General features: G+C 31.4%; 1 protein-coding gene across 7 annotated transcripts in view; it reads right to left on the bottom strand.

Annotated features, from left to right (window-relative positions):
* Positions 1-10473, bottom strand: part of LOC118198052 (twitchin-like) — a 480648-nt gene extending 470175 nt beyond the window's left edge. For 6 of the 7 annotated variants that reach the window (XM_085825414.1, XM_085825418.1, XM_085825417.1 and 3 more), the window contains exon 1: positions 10327-10473. The gene's annotated coding sequence lies outside the window, so the exon portion shown is untranslated. Of the gene's footprint in view, positions 1-9786; positions 9917-10326 lie in introns of those variants that run through there. The other variant, XM_085825415.1, reaches the window with a different exon arrangement.
* Positions 10474-14944: the final 4471 nt, after the last annotated feature.

Genomic DNA, 14944 nt, shown 5'->3' with positions numbered 1-14944 from the left:
GCGAAAAAACGAAAGAGTCGAAGAACGTTAACCACGTTTACGTTCCCAACGAAGGAGAATGAACACTGTGAGAAGCAGAAAACCGAGTAACAACGAAATGTACGAATTGAAAAATCAAGAATTGCGACACATAATTATAATAAATGACTGCGAACGCAAGACGCCATCGTAATTGTGGACAATGAAAACACAAATTGTACAAAGAAGAAGAGAAGGACTACAACGCATTGCAGAGACACACCGTTCATATGATGCCCTCAAATATCCATTAATATTTCTACATGGAAAGACGGATATCATTTTAATGTGAAACAAATCTAATCTGAAACAGGTGTAGAAGCAAACAAAAAAGTCACTTCCAAGGAGTTCTATGCTTACCCCTTAATGATAAGAGACAATGAAAAATACAATCACATTCTCAACACTTGCTATTTATTCCAATAATTCCTGGTAGCTATGTACGCAAAAATAGAAGTAGGAACGGATGTTATACATAATACTGAATCAGAAGAAACTACGCATGGAAGAATACATTCATCTTTGAGACACGATCATAAATGACGGAAACATTGACGACATTGGAACAATGTAATCTTACTCTCTTCTTACATAGGAAGTCCGCGACACATGTATGAATACACTCAGGATGCCATATCCTACGTAAGAAAATATGGAAGACCTGACTTCATAACATTTACATGCAACTCATCGTGGCCAGAAATCAAAGAGCAACTAACATACGCCTCCATGGATCGACACGAGATAAACCCGAGTTTTCTGACAAAAACAAATGAGACTTATTGAAATCATCATAAAATACCACATCTTTGGAACCATTAGATTCTGGATGTACAGAATCGAATGGCAAAAACGAGAACTGTCTCACTCACACAATCTCATATGGCTATACGACAGAATTCATCCCACGGATATCGACAAAATCATCCAAGCTGAAAAAATTCCACCTCTTATATTTTAAAATTTATTCTTCTATTCCAACTACCACACAATCTCATATCAACTCCCTGAGCGAAGCTGGGTACCCCAGCTAGTACTCGAATAATTGAATAATTAAAACTACACTAGCAGCTTGACATAGATAACATTTTTAATACCAAATAATTATTACATAAATGGAAATTTCTAATCAGTTTACATACTTATTCAGATTGCTGTTATTTGCTATGTTTTAATATAAAATTATCTTACACATGCCCTGTTTAATCAGTTTGACGTATTAAAAATGAAAATTGAATAAATCAAATTTTCATTAAAAAGTGAGATCATCAGAAAGGTTTGGGAATCTTACATTAAATGAATCCAATTAATTATCCATAATTCGAATACAAAAGAAATATACAGCTGACATATAGAATTTTTGCAAGAAGGGTTTGAAGGACCAGTGAATAAGTGATCTTTCAGCAGTGATATAGTATGTTATTAAATTTAGTTTTCAAGAGCAGTAGAATCAAATTAGCAGCCCGCTGACCACATGCGTCTCCCGAAGCAATTTTACGAGACCCGCGAATAGATTTCAGTTACGTACTTACTGCAAATACGGTGTTGCAAAGACTTCGAGATTTTAGTTATTTGAAGCCCAAATTTAGATTTATTTCATTACCATTAAAAACGAACATGAATAACACAACAGAAAATCTATAATTGGAGCTAATTAATTTACAGTGTAATATGGATCCTATCGAAAGATTTAGAGATACAGATCTGATTAACTTTTATGCATACTTGTCAAAAAATAAATAAGCTCAGTTATGAAATTCTGCACCAAGAAAAATCGTGTTGTTTTGGAGTATATTTATATGTGAACAACTTCTTTTCATAGTTGAAAATTAGTAAAAAAGAACATAAGAAAGAATTGCAGATGCTCATCGGCCAGGCCGATGAGCATCTGCAATTCATGATGAAGATAATTTCTAGTAATTTTTCTCCAAGGCTACAAACTTCATGAGAAATGAAACGCCATCAATTTTCAAGCTGCAGTAAGAAATAAAGAAGTTTATAATTATTTGTATACAAGCATATATATTTTTAGTTAAGGAGACTATCTTGTTAATATTTATACTCAAGTTTTGTCCCCCTTGGAAAATTATCTCTGGAAACTTTAAAATTTTTCATAATTTGTTTATTTTGATTTCAAATTAAAGAAAATTACTTGATAATTTATTATGCATGTCAAAACAATTTTAAATAACTGTCAAATTGAAAATTTAATATTTAGCTAAGAAGATATTTGAATAAGTGTAAATAACAAAAATAAACAAAAATTATAAAATATTTAATAAGTGTAAATAATAAAAGTATCTTGCAGGTATCAAACTTTACATTTCAGATTGAAAATAAACATGAATTTGATTTGATTTTTTTTTGGCTTTGCGATAGTATTATTGTTGTTTATGTATGTTTTGATAAATATTTAACAAGCTCAAGTATAATTTATTTAAAATATTTTTTATTTTGCTAATGAAAACATTTTTGTTAAAAAAATAATCTAGCCCATCCCTCTTTCTCAGATGGTGGATAATTTGATTCGGCCCGCTTGTAATCTGAGTTTAAGACCACCGCTCTCTTCGCTTTTTTTTTTGTACATTAATATAAATACGAACATAAATCCCTTACAATGTGCTCTAGGAAATCATCTCTACCTTTGAGATTTTCACCTAGTACACTTCGCCCTTGTTAACTATCCAACAAGTTGTGTTCATAATTAAGGAATTAGTTAAAGAATCAGTTCTAGTATCGAAAATAAAAGCAAATGTCTTTAATTCACATAAATTAACTTTTATGAATATTTGATCTAGCACAATCAAATTTGAAAACTAATTCTCTAAGTTTTATATGATAAAAGAGGAGTTTAAAAGGAGACAAAAATATGGTAAAAGTTACGAAAATATTTTATTAAATTAAAAATTCTAAAAAAATATGAATTTGCAAATTTGTACTTTTATGTCATTGTAATTACAATTTTTTTTAAATTCAAAACCATTGTTAAGTTTCTGTTGTTGCTAAATTATCACCAATTGAAGATCAGACGCAAATTTATCTTTTTCAACTAGCAAATTTCTTGATCCTTGACTAAGAATGATACTGATCACATATTTTCAAAATTTATAGAGATTTTTTATAAAATAAATCTAAGATTGAATTTAATCGAAGGCTGAATTCATCTAAGACTGAATTTGACCTTATTCTAAATAGCGTGCTTTAGAAGAATTTTGTGTTGTAACTTAGGGCGGTATTTAGCTGTCATCTGCATTACTGAAGCAATTTGAAATAGGTAATTTGTGTTGCTTTGCAGCAAGATTACATTTGAAAGATAAAAAATGCATTTACAGTGGTGGCCAAAATTGTGAACAATTTTGGAAATTTTTATGTTTTTGAACTTTGTATGCTTAGAGAAAACGTTATGTTTCACAAATGCAAACTTGTATATATCATTTTAAAGAGAATTTATTACTGAATTCAATACAAAACACAAAATTCAATTATTTGCAGTAAAAAAAAGTTAAACGATAATAGTTATCGATATACATTAGATAGTGATGATTGCAGTGAGTTATCAGTACTTATTAGGGTACCCTTTATTTTTGATTACAGCTTCACATCGACGTTTCATTGAGCTGACAAGAGTTTTAAGCTCTTCTTTCGTTATTACATGATGCCAGGAAACAAGTATAGCCTCAATTAGTTCCCTTTTATTTGACGGACGCCTCATTCGGACAAGAGTTTTCGAACGGTGCCATAAATTTTCGATAGGATTGAGATCTGTTTCCTGGACTGTTTCCTCGCCATGACAACAATTTAATGCTCTTTGTACGAAACCACTCTTTCGATATTTTGGCCGTGTGGCAAGGAGCAGAATCCTGCTGAAAAATAAATGAAGCATTGTTGGGAAAGAGATCTCTGATGGAAGGTAGAAATTTTGGTTCTAGAATCTGGTATTCAGTGTCCCATCGATGACATGAAGGCGACCAATACCATCTGCTGACATGCATGACCAAATCATAACACTAACTGGGTTCTTCACAGTTGCTTGAATGCAATCAGGATGTAGCTCCTCTCCTATTCTACGTCTTACATATTTTCGCCCATCACTACCGAATAACGATATCTTAGTTTCATTACATCATATAACTAGTGAGTACTGATCATCTGTCCAATTAATGTGTTCTTTTGACCACTGTAGTCTTTTTTTTTCGTTGCTGAAAATTAAGATAAGGCTTTTTTCGTAGAATTCTACCTCTCAGTCCAACATCTGTTAATCTTCTCCTGATTGTTCTTGAACTGACAGAAACACCAGCATCATTCAGATCACTTCTGATGGCCGCTGATGAGCTGATGACATTTTTCTATCTTGGAGACATAGTCTTTTTATTCTTCTGCCATCAATAGATGTGGTGCACCTTTTTCGGCCTTTTCCTTCTTTGTTTTTTATTGAATTTGTCTCCTGATATCGTAAACAAAACTTTCGGACTCCAGATGTAGTCACTGAACCACCCATCTGTCTTTCAATTTCAGCATAGGAAAGACCACTTTCTCGTAACACAATAATATTACATCTCTTTCTAGGTGTCAAATCTACTCTTTTATTTGATGTCATTGCTTCTTGACTATTAAATATTAAAAATTTTTACAAAAATTCCTGCTTGTAATTGCAGTGTATAAGAAACAGGTTCTCCTTCTACAGAACAAAGCAAAATAATGAATTGTTTCAAGTGTAGACATAATGTCAGCTTCTACTGGCAGTTACTAACATTTGATTAGTTCTCAGAACAAAAACAGTGATTCGCCAGGAAAGCTAGACATTACAAACCATTTCATAACTGTGTTTTTTATTTATATTAAAGTACATTTCACTTTTTTTGTATTGCAAATAATTGAATTTTGTGTTTTGTATTGAATTCAGTAATAAATTCTCTTTAAAATGATATATACAAGTTTGCATTTTGCGAAACGTAACATTTTCTATAAGCATACAAAGTTCAAAAACATAAAAATTTCCAAAAGTGTCCACAATTTTGGCCACCACTGTATATGCTTTCCATTTCCTTGATTTCATGTTTTTGAGAATTCAGACAATACCTAGGAATGCGCGTAATAAGAAATTGCATCCAGAATACAAGCAAAGGAAGTATTTTTACATCTTAAATACAGCACACATAATTGTTTATGATGAATTAAGTTATATAAATAAATAAGATGCACCGATATGGTTACCTATCAACGAGGAGATAAGATAAGATAATTGAATAAATTAAATTCAAACCTTAAACCGTTTATTAGTGCTCATAAATTTTAAAAAGAGTAACATTTTATATTATTAAATTGTTTATGGTTATTCCTATATTCAACATTATACGCCTTATACATACTTTCTATGAACTTTATATGTGTACTTTATGCGTGTAGTTCGAAGAACTTTATACGTGTATTTTCAGGGAAAGGATTTTAAGCATTCTTTATTTGTTTTTGAATTTTTGTTTTCATATACTTTTAATTTCGGCAATTTTTGCCACTTTTTGCCACTTTGATTGCGGTTTTGAACACATACCATATCTTTTAGTCGTTGCCTATTTGTTGTTACTCTGTATTTCATTTAAAGTGTTTAAATGTTGCTGAATTACAGCTTTGAATTTGGATAAATGGCCATTATTCTACGATTTTTGCTCAGTTTGTTTCAGGATAAAGCTATATTGCGAGTTTAGTTGTATGAAAAAAGATCACATTTTAATTTTTATTTTTTGCTACCGTCCTCGGAAATTAAAAATTTCCGGGTCCAAAATGTACCTGGTTTTGTACAGTTTTAAAAACAGAACTTTTAATTAGATTAAGAGTATTTGCCTTCCTTCAGATGAGAGCGTGTTTAAAGCAATCTTTTTTATTTTGTAATATCATTTATCATTCTTTTCAGTAATTTTTATTTTATTAAACATGTTCATAAAAATGTTTCATGGTTTGAATTTTAGACCGAATAACTGTTAACTAAATTTATTCTTTTTTGTCACTTAAAGTTACTTTATTTGTTTGTATTTGTTTGGTTTCTTGGGGTGGATTTTAAGTTCTACCTTTTTTTAATTCAATTTCATAATATCATTTATCATTCTTTTCATTAATTTTTATTTTATTAAACATGTTCATAAAAATGTTTCATGGTTTGAATTTTAGACCGAATAACCGTTAACTAAATTTATTCTTTTTTGTCACTTAAAGTTATTTTATTTGTTTGTATTTGTTTGGTTTCTTTGGGTGGTTTTTAAGTGCTACCTTTTTTTAATTCAATTTCATACTTACATATATACATAAAAAATATTAAAAAAATTATACATATGTGTTCACTGAAAAAAGTTTTATTTTTATTTCAGATCTAGATAATGAAATGAGCAGTAATTAGATGTATATTTGATGTGATAATTGAGCTTTCAGATTTTCAATTAAAAACGATAGAATTTACCGAAGCATATTGAAGAATATTCATTAGTTTGTTAAACAGTTAAAATATTTTTAGTCTCATTTTATACTCAGTCTAAAATATTTATCATTTATTGCGGTCAAAAAAAGGATTAATTTTACTTATTTACATCAAGAAACCTTTAAGAATAAAAAAAGTAAATACTATAATTATAGATAAATATATTTATGAAATGTATGCTCCGCTATCTTTTTAATACGCAATCACTAAACATGAAGTTAAAAACTATATTCAAAACAAACCTCCTCCTGTAAAAGCTTTAAATAATATTAAAATCTTGTAGTTTAAATAATTTAAATAGATGAACATTAAGGTATTTGTGAATGGCAATATTTGAAACCAGACTCGAGTGCCTCGTGCGACTCTCGCACGAAGAATGTAATTTATTTTTAAATGTTAGAATATGTTTTCTCTTCTTTTTTGTATGTCGCCATTTTTTTTAGTGTTAAATAAAAGTTATTGCTGTGTTCCATCATTGGAGTTGCTTCATTTCGTCAAAGAAGTATTACAGTCTTAATTATTTTGGAGGCACCGACCGAGATCGAAAAATCGTGCGTATTTTTATTTTATTAGTTCATCATTGAACATAATATTAGTGATACCAGATTATTACCTCCTGTTAATATTGAATTGCTTTATTTTATTAGTTCATCATTGAACGCAATATTAGTGATACCAGATTATTACTTCCTGTTGATATTGAATTGCATTATTTTATTAGTTCATCACTGAACGTAACTTCCTGTTGATATTGAATTGTCTTATTTTATTAGTTCATGACTGAACATAATATTAGTGATACCAGGTTATTACTTCCTGTTGATATTGAATTGCCTTATTTTATTAGTTCATCACTGAACGTAATATTAGTGATATCAGGTTATTACTTCCTGTTAACACTGAACTGCCTTATTTTATTAGTTTATCAGTTGAACGTAAACTTAGTGATACCATTTTAATGCCATTTCTACTAGAGCTCAAAGGAAAAGAAAATAGCTGGAGAGCAGATCTTCGAACCGATGAAGGAAGAAAATAAAGCATCCAGAGATGTATTTGAAGAAGAAGTTAAATCGCCAGAATTAAAAGAGGAAGATGTTCACGAAAATTTAAAAAATGATAAAGAAATTAATATTGAGAATCATTTTGCAATGCAGCGTTATCATCATCTTTCGGCTTTTGATTTAATATCAAAGCCGCTACTAATAGACGAAGAAAACAATTGTCGAAAGCAAATGACAAATGAATATTATCCGAAAGGCACAGATGAACTGAGGAAAGGCTTTGCTGTGAATTATAGCCGAGGAACTGGTCCACCATGGAAGAGATCTGGGCGCCGTCAAGAAAAAAAAAGAAGACTAATTTGAACACTGGTCCATTTTCTTCCTATTTAAATGTGGTGTAAAAATATTTGTTTAAAACTTAAAATTTTCGGCCTGAAAATTTGGAAACTTCTGAGAGAAGTTATCTTTTCTCTTTAAGCAATTTAACAAGCCGAGCTTATAAAATTTCGAATTTTACAGAACTTTTCCCTTCGGCAAAAGTCTCTCCGTTGGGGAAAAGGTTGTAACAGCTTTAAATAATATTAAAATCTTGTAGTTTAAATAATTTAAATAGATGAACATTAAGGTATTTGTGAATGGCAATATTTGAAACCAGACTCGAGTGCCTCGTGCGACTCTCGCACGAAGAATGTAATTTATTTTTAAATGTTAGAATATGTTTTTTACTTCTTGTTTTGTATGTCACCATTTTTGAGTGTTAAATAAAAGTTGTTGCTGTGTTCCATCATTGGAGTTGCTTCATATCGCCAAAGAAGTATCACACTCCCCCCCCCCAAAAAAAAAATTAAAAGGTTCATTATTTTAAGATCACCCAAAAGGGCTCTTTTATAGTTTAATATGGTTTCTAAGTAGAGATTATCAGTAGATAAGGACAAATAGAAGAGAGATCCATTTTATAGGATATTAGTTGAATATGCATGGCTGATATGGAATCATTATATATCTTCTGTATATTTAAATAGTGAAAAAATATGCATTATAATTCTATAAAATTGTTCAATGTTTTTAATTATATGAAATGATTATACTTTTATTTGCTCCGACTAAAAATTCGATAAAGTCCTATTAAAAAATAAAAATATAATATTCTTAAGAACTGCATCTGTTGTTTTTAAATAGATTAGTCTGTTAATGTCAGACAGATTAAATATTAAAGAATTATATCTTACGTTTTTCCGAATGGCAACAGACTCGAATGAAAAGAGAAACAACGCATTAAAGTAAAATAATACAAAATCGTGTTTCGAGATTAACAGTCCTTTTGGGCTAACTAGGCAAGCAGTTTAAAGAACATTTAAAGCGGAATTTTTTGCGTTATATACACAGACAACTATTTTATTCTTAAATAAAATGATAAAATGTAATAAACAAAGGAAAGAGAATAATTTTTATGCATAAAAATAATAAGCTGAATATTATTCATCGATTTATTCTATCCATTTCAAGGTTCATCAGATAAGAATTTTATCTCATAATAATTTAATCATCAGATCAATTTTTAAAAAAATATGAATTTGCAACAGATGTAGAAAAAGCTACAACAGTCCCTGACGCCAAACTAACAAAACAAGAAAAAATTCCTTTCTAAGAAGTGTTATTCTTATACATTTAAAAATTAACATAAAAATTCGAATACATATCAGACAGAATTGATATTTTTTAGTATGAAAATCGCATAATACTGTACAATGAATCATTTAATTTTAATTACGGGGTATCTCAACTGTATTGCAAATTAACAAAACAATAAAAAGTTTCATTTTATTACAGCGTAAGTACTAACTCTATAAGTAGTTACTGTGAATCAAGCTAATTTGATTAAAATTACACAAAGAAAAATCAGATAATTAAGACTAGGGAAAAGAGTCCCTTAATTTAAATTGTATATGCTGTGTGTTGCGAATACAGAAAATAAATACAATTTTTATTTCATTAAAACAGAGTACTAAATTTAATTTGGAATTACTATTTAGTAATTTCAAATTAAAATTGAACAAGAAATTTCTTCTTATTTAAATTTGCACACATGCCTTATACATATACAGACTTATAAATAGTATGAGTAAAATATAGAAGTCAGTATTATTTTAATAATTTTTTAAACATTCTTCAATTCATGAAAATTTAATTGCTGAACAAACTGCAAAAAATGGAATTAATGGAAGTAACTAATACAGGAAAAATATACCATAATTATTTTAATTTACATTTTTATATATAAAACGTGCATGAAAAGAATACCTGTTCGGGCCTAAGACCCAAGTTATCCTCAAGAAACAGAACGAACGAGTTGGATAACAAACACTATTGAACTGGAACAATTCAGTCTTCGGAATGATTTTAAAAGATTAGTGCTGCCATCTACTGGTTGAAATATGAAGAGAGATAATTTCTTTTTCAAAAAATATGAAGAAACCGCGTCATATGTAATATGACAAGGAAAATAAAGGAAAACAAAAGTATTATTACTAAATTAAATATTACACATTTTTAATATTCATGTATGATAATTCACTAAGTAATTTTTCTTAATAAAATTAATTAAAAAATTCATATTTAGTATTATTAATTATTTCCTGAAAATTGAAATATGTTTCCTCTTTTCTCTTGGAAACGCCCATTCAGCAATATTTAATCCTCTTGCGCATGGTACTACGCAGTTTACCTGCGACTGAACGTCGAGAAATAAATGAAATTCGTTGTGAGTAGTTCATTCACACCTTTTTATCACATTAAAGGGAAAATGAAAAGCAGTCATTTCATTTTGAAAACAAAACACACCTTGTCGGTTTGTAGTCCCACTTGAGAAAGCTGACAGCTTGAGATTCAAAGTGAAACCTTCCAACCCTCAACTCTCTCTGAAGTTCGTTTTAAGTCGGCAGACTGGGAGAAAGCCACGAGCGAAGAAGCAGCACTATTTCTGTCAAAATTTGCTGCACGAAGCCAAGGGGAGTCGCTCAGTCTATCAAAAAGGAAACGCTTAAATGCCGTGTGTTTATTACCCAAATATTTCTTTGGAAAGATTTATAATCTCTCAATTCCACTCTTTTTGTTTGACGATTACTTGTTCATTTGCTATATTTGCTTCACGGATAATTTTAAACCTGAATTTTACTTCAAAGCTAAGATTTTAACTCTACATTTCTAAAATGACAAAGTGTTGTTTAATAGCCCTTCGAAATGATTTCGACAAAAGTTACCTTCAACTATGTTTTGGATCCGGAATAATTAGTTCCATAGATTTGTTTACCCTTTTAATTTATAGCTGAAGTGCTGAGTGCTTTCGCAAGCTTTTGGTATTTTTATGCAAAATACGCTTCGTTTAATAGTAAGTATTTAATAACAAGCATAGCTTTATAACATGTAATTTCGGAGTTATACTGTTAGATTTTAACATCAGTAAGTTATCTTCAGGTTGCGGTCTTAATGATTTTTATCATTTTACTATTAATAATTTATAATATTAATAGTAACTAACCTCACTTTTGACACACCTTTTTTTTTCCTAAGAGCTCCAGTTGCCGAATGGTTAGGACCATTAGCTGCTGCTGGCCTAACCTCGTTTGTGTTGGCTGTACGTTTGGTTTTCGTGGTTATCTGCATGTGCAATGTGACTACGAGCCAGTTTTCTCCAGAACGTCCTCCACGAAGGCATCGCTCCTCTAAGCTCGTGTGACTTTGCCAAATTATAATCATAACCTAATTTAACTTAACTTGGTCCAGCGTCATCAGGTACCTAAACTCTTACTTGCATTATAAGCTTACTTCGTTCTAATTATCATCATTTCTGAAATTTCTGAGAAGAAACGGATTTTATTATTGTTGTTACTTATTTTTCTTTATTATCTATTTTTATTTCAGATACTTGGTTTCTTGCATTTTCGACGTTAACGCGGTAAAGATATTTTCGCAAAAAAACATCCCTTTGTTTCTATCAAACAGAACTTCCGTGATTTCTTTATCCGTAAATCGGTGTATTAAAGAGACACATGTTTAATACAAAAGTTTTTGTGAGAAATAAAGAATCAAAAATAGCCTAAATGCGTTATTCATCACTAAACAATAAGAGGTATAATGTATTTCCTTGCCTAATGTGCCCCCTTTTTTAAACTAATTTTATCGTCCAAAAATCGAGAGAGGAAAATTTTGCGAGTAATTTCATTTCCCAAGAACGCAGTTACAGTAGGAACATAACAAATGAAAATTAATCATGTATAAACAACTGGTGTAACTATAATAATATAATTTCTTTAAAAGATACTTACATTCCAATAAGAAAACATAACAATCTTAACAACACTACATCTGACGAATATTGAACCTATGTAAAACTTCAGGAGCACCTCACATGAATGTGTCTTTACCATAGTTCCCAAGAGACACATCAGAGGAACGAAAGTAAAGAGGGCGAGCAGAAGACCCGACTTTAGAATGATCGAAGAGATCAGCAGGACTTAAAATTAGGCAAAATAACAACTTGGTGTTTGGCGTAGATTTAATGAGACATTATCAGCAGATAAGGATATAATGAATTGGAATGGAAATATTAGAAGTAAAGTGAAATAGTACGTTTTAAAAATTTCTTAAGTGTGAGAACACCTGCCACGTTCGAGTAGCTTAACGAAGAATCTGCTCAAAATACGTTTCAAATAATAAAACAAAGGGGGGGAATGGCTGAAATACTGTAAAAGGGACAAATACACACTAAATACAAAACGAAAATTTAAGTAATCAAGGAAATACAATTAACTAATAAACTAGCTCCCAGCAGGCAAAACTATGTACTATATAGGAAGGAGGGAAATATAAGAATACTTTTCAATTTTCAGAAATTAGCGCTAAAAAGCCAGGGAAAAAATACGCGAGGAAATGCCGTATTGCCATCAAATTAATTACAGAGTCAATAGAAAAGCAAATTATTATTTAACATAATAATCACTTTACGGTTATTATGATCACTCACGATAATCACTTTACTTCTAACATTTCCGTTCCAATTCATTATATCCTTATATGCTGCTAATGTCTCATTAAATCTACGCCAAACACCAAGTTGTTATTTTGCCTAATTTTAAGTCCTGCTGATCTCTTCGATCATTCTAAAGTCGGGTCTTCTGCTCGCTCTCTTTACTTTCGTTCCTCCGATGTGTCTCTTGGGAACTATGGTAATGAGGTATAAAAGAAGCGTGCAGGAGCGTGTCAAAATGCTAAAACTTTGATAAAACCAAGCGAAATAAAAAAAGTAATAAATATAAATAAATAAATCTGAAATATTTCTTATTTTATATTACGCCCAGAGAGGCGTTTTTCTCATGTACACACACTTAGACGATTCGAGAGCGTTTGAGCTAATGTCTCTTTGGACTAAAAATATTTACAAACAGAATTTCCGTTAAACAGTCTTGTGCGCTGGAGATTAAAATGCTTTTTGTTTGATACGGTGTTGTCATTGCTCGCTTTGAGATCCTTGTTAATCAAAAATTCATTAAAGCTTTACAAAATATGAAATTGATAATGAAACAAATTCCAAATTTGAAATTTGGACTTCCAGATGCCCATATTCGCAGGAGGATTACTTTATTCAAAATTTTATGTCTCTAGGTACCGCTGTTTGTTCACAATGGGAGAAACACTATATATTCATGCAGATTCCTTATTGTTTAATTTCTTTAAATATAATACAGGGCGATAATATTTGGTGGCAACAATTTGAAAGGTGAAACGCCGTTCATAGTGAAACGGCACAAAATGCCAAAAGAAAATTAATGGCCCTTTGGGTTAATAAGCACTTAAATGCATTCTAAATCACAAATTAAACATAAATTCAAGGGCGAAAAGAATGATATTGCAAATTAATAGCTTTTTTATAGTACTTTAATAAATAGTCAACAAATTGAATATTAGTTTGCAAATAAACTGTTATAAATGAAACCAGTACGTAAACGAAACGTAATAAATAAAAATAAAATTTTCTGATGATTCAAGTATTGAATATATCCCAAAATAAATCTAAGAGACAAAAGCCAAAAAAATTCAGAATTAATAAATTTGTCTTTTGTACTTCTTTTAGCTTTTCGATTAAAGTCTCTGATTTTGTTTCTGAAAACCTGTTTATATTTGTAAAATGAATAATAATAATAATAATGCAAAAATAATAAAGCAGTAATCAAATAACTCATTTTTTATAATGTTTATTCTTAGTCTAATTGTTATCTTTAAATTATTTATACTATGATTATGTTGTATATTGTACGTTACAGAGAAAACGATAATGGGGTCGATGAAGAAAAGCCTTTTGTTAAAGGGGATCGATGCAAAAAAAGAGTTGAAAATCCTTAATGTACAGGGTTATCCAAATTAAACTTCCCCAACTCAGAGGCCTGTGCAGAGTGTTGTATGGGTCATAATGTGATGAAATTTTAAAAACAGACACTTCAGATCATGCGCTCGAGATTTATTAAACAAAAAAAATTAGTACAGTTCCCGATAGGTGGCGCTTCAGATCAACAAGACATTCTACAGACGTTCTATATGTGTGCCGTGGTTCTCCACAACGCTTTCTATTCGCAAAGTAGTGTGTTCCACAGCGGAACGCAGTAAGTCCCCATTAATTCCACGAACAATGTCGAATAATCGCGTCTTTCAGATGTGCCAAGGTTGCTGGGTGTTCTTGGTAGACCCGATCCTTTAAGAATCCCCATAACTAAAAGTCGCATGGCGTGAGATCAGGCGAGCGGGAAGGCCAAGCTGTAGGGAAACAGCGACTGATCACACGTGCATCGGTAAAAGTTGCCCGTAACACCTGTTAAACGCCACGAAGAATATGGGGAGGTGCACCATGCTGCATAAATATCGTGTCCTGGAGGCGGCCACGTTGATGCAGTTCAGGGATCACAAACGTTGTCAACATGTCCTGATACCGTTTTCCTGTGACAGAACAGGTTTTGAACCCTGTTGGAGTCACCTTTTCAAAAAAATAAGGCCCAATGACGAATGTTGCAGTGAAACCGCACCATACAGTAACCTTTGGAGGGTTCAAGGGCACTTGATGGATTGCGCGCGGGTTTTCACTTGCCCAAATGCGGCAGTTGTGCGTATTCACTTGACCATTCAGGTGAAATGGGCCTCATCCATCCAAAGGATGTTCTACGGCCAAGCAGCATCGATTACCATTCTGGCAAGGAACTGCAACGAAAATGTTTCCCAAACTACAGGATCCCGGTCGGACAGCTGATGACGACTATGGATTTTTTAAGGAAAATAACCGAGGATTCGACGCATCACACGCCAGACGGTCGTATAGGGCATATCAACAACACGAGAAACAGTTGGCACACTGACAACACCATGCGGCGATTGGCTAGTGGGGTCCACGACAGCCAAAGCAACGTCTTCTACG

The sequence above is a fragment of the Stegodyphus dumicola genome, chromosome 10 (assembly GCF_044657685.1).
Source record: "Stegodyphus dumicola isolate Sdum_Otavi_A_Nest chromosome 10, ASM4465768v1".
Taxonomy (NCBI): domain Eukaryota; kingdom Metazoa; phylum Arthropoda; class Arachnida; order Araneae; family Eresidae; genus Stegodyphus; species Stegodyphus dumicola.
Note: the sequence above shows the minus strand (reverse complement) of the source record. Positions and strands in the feature narration are given on the sequence as shown.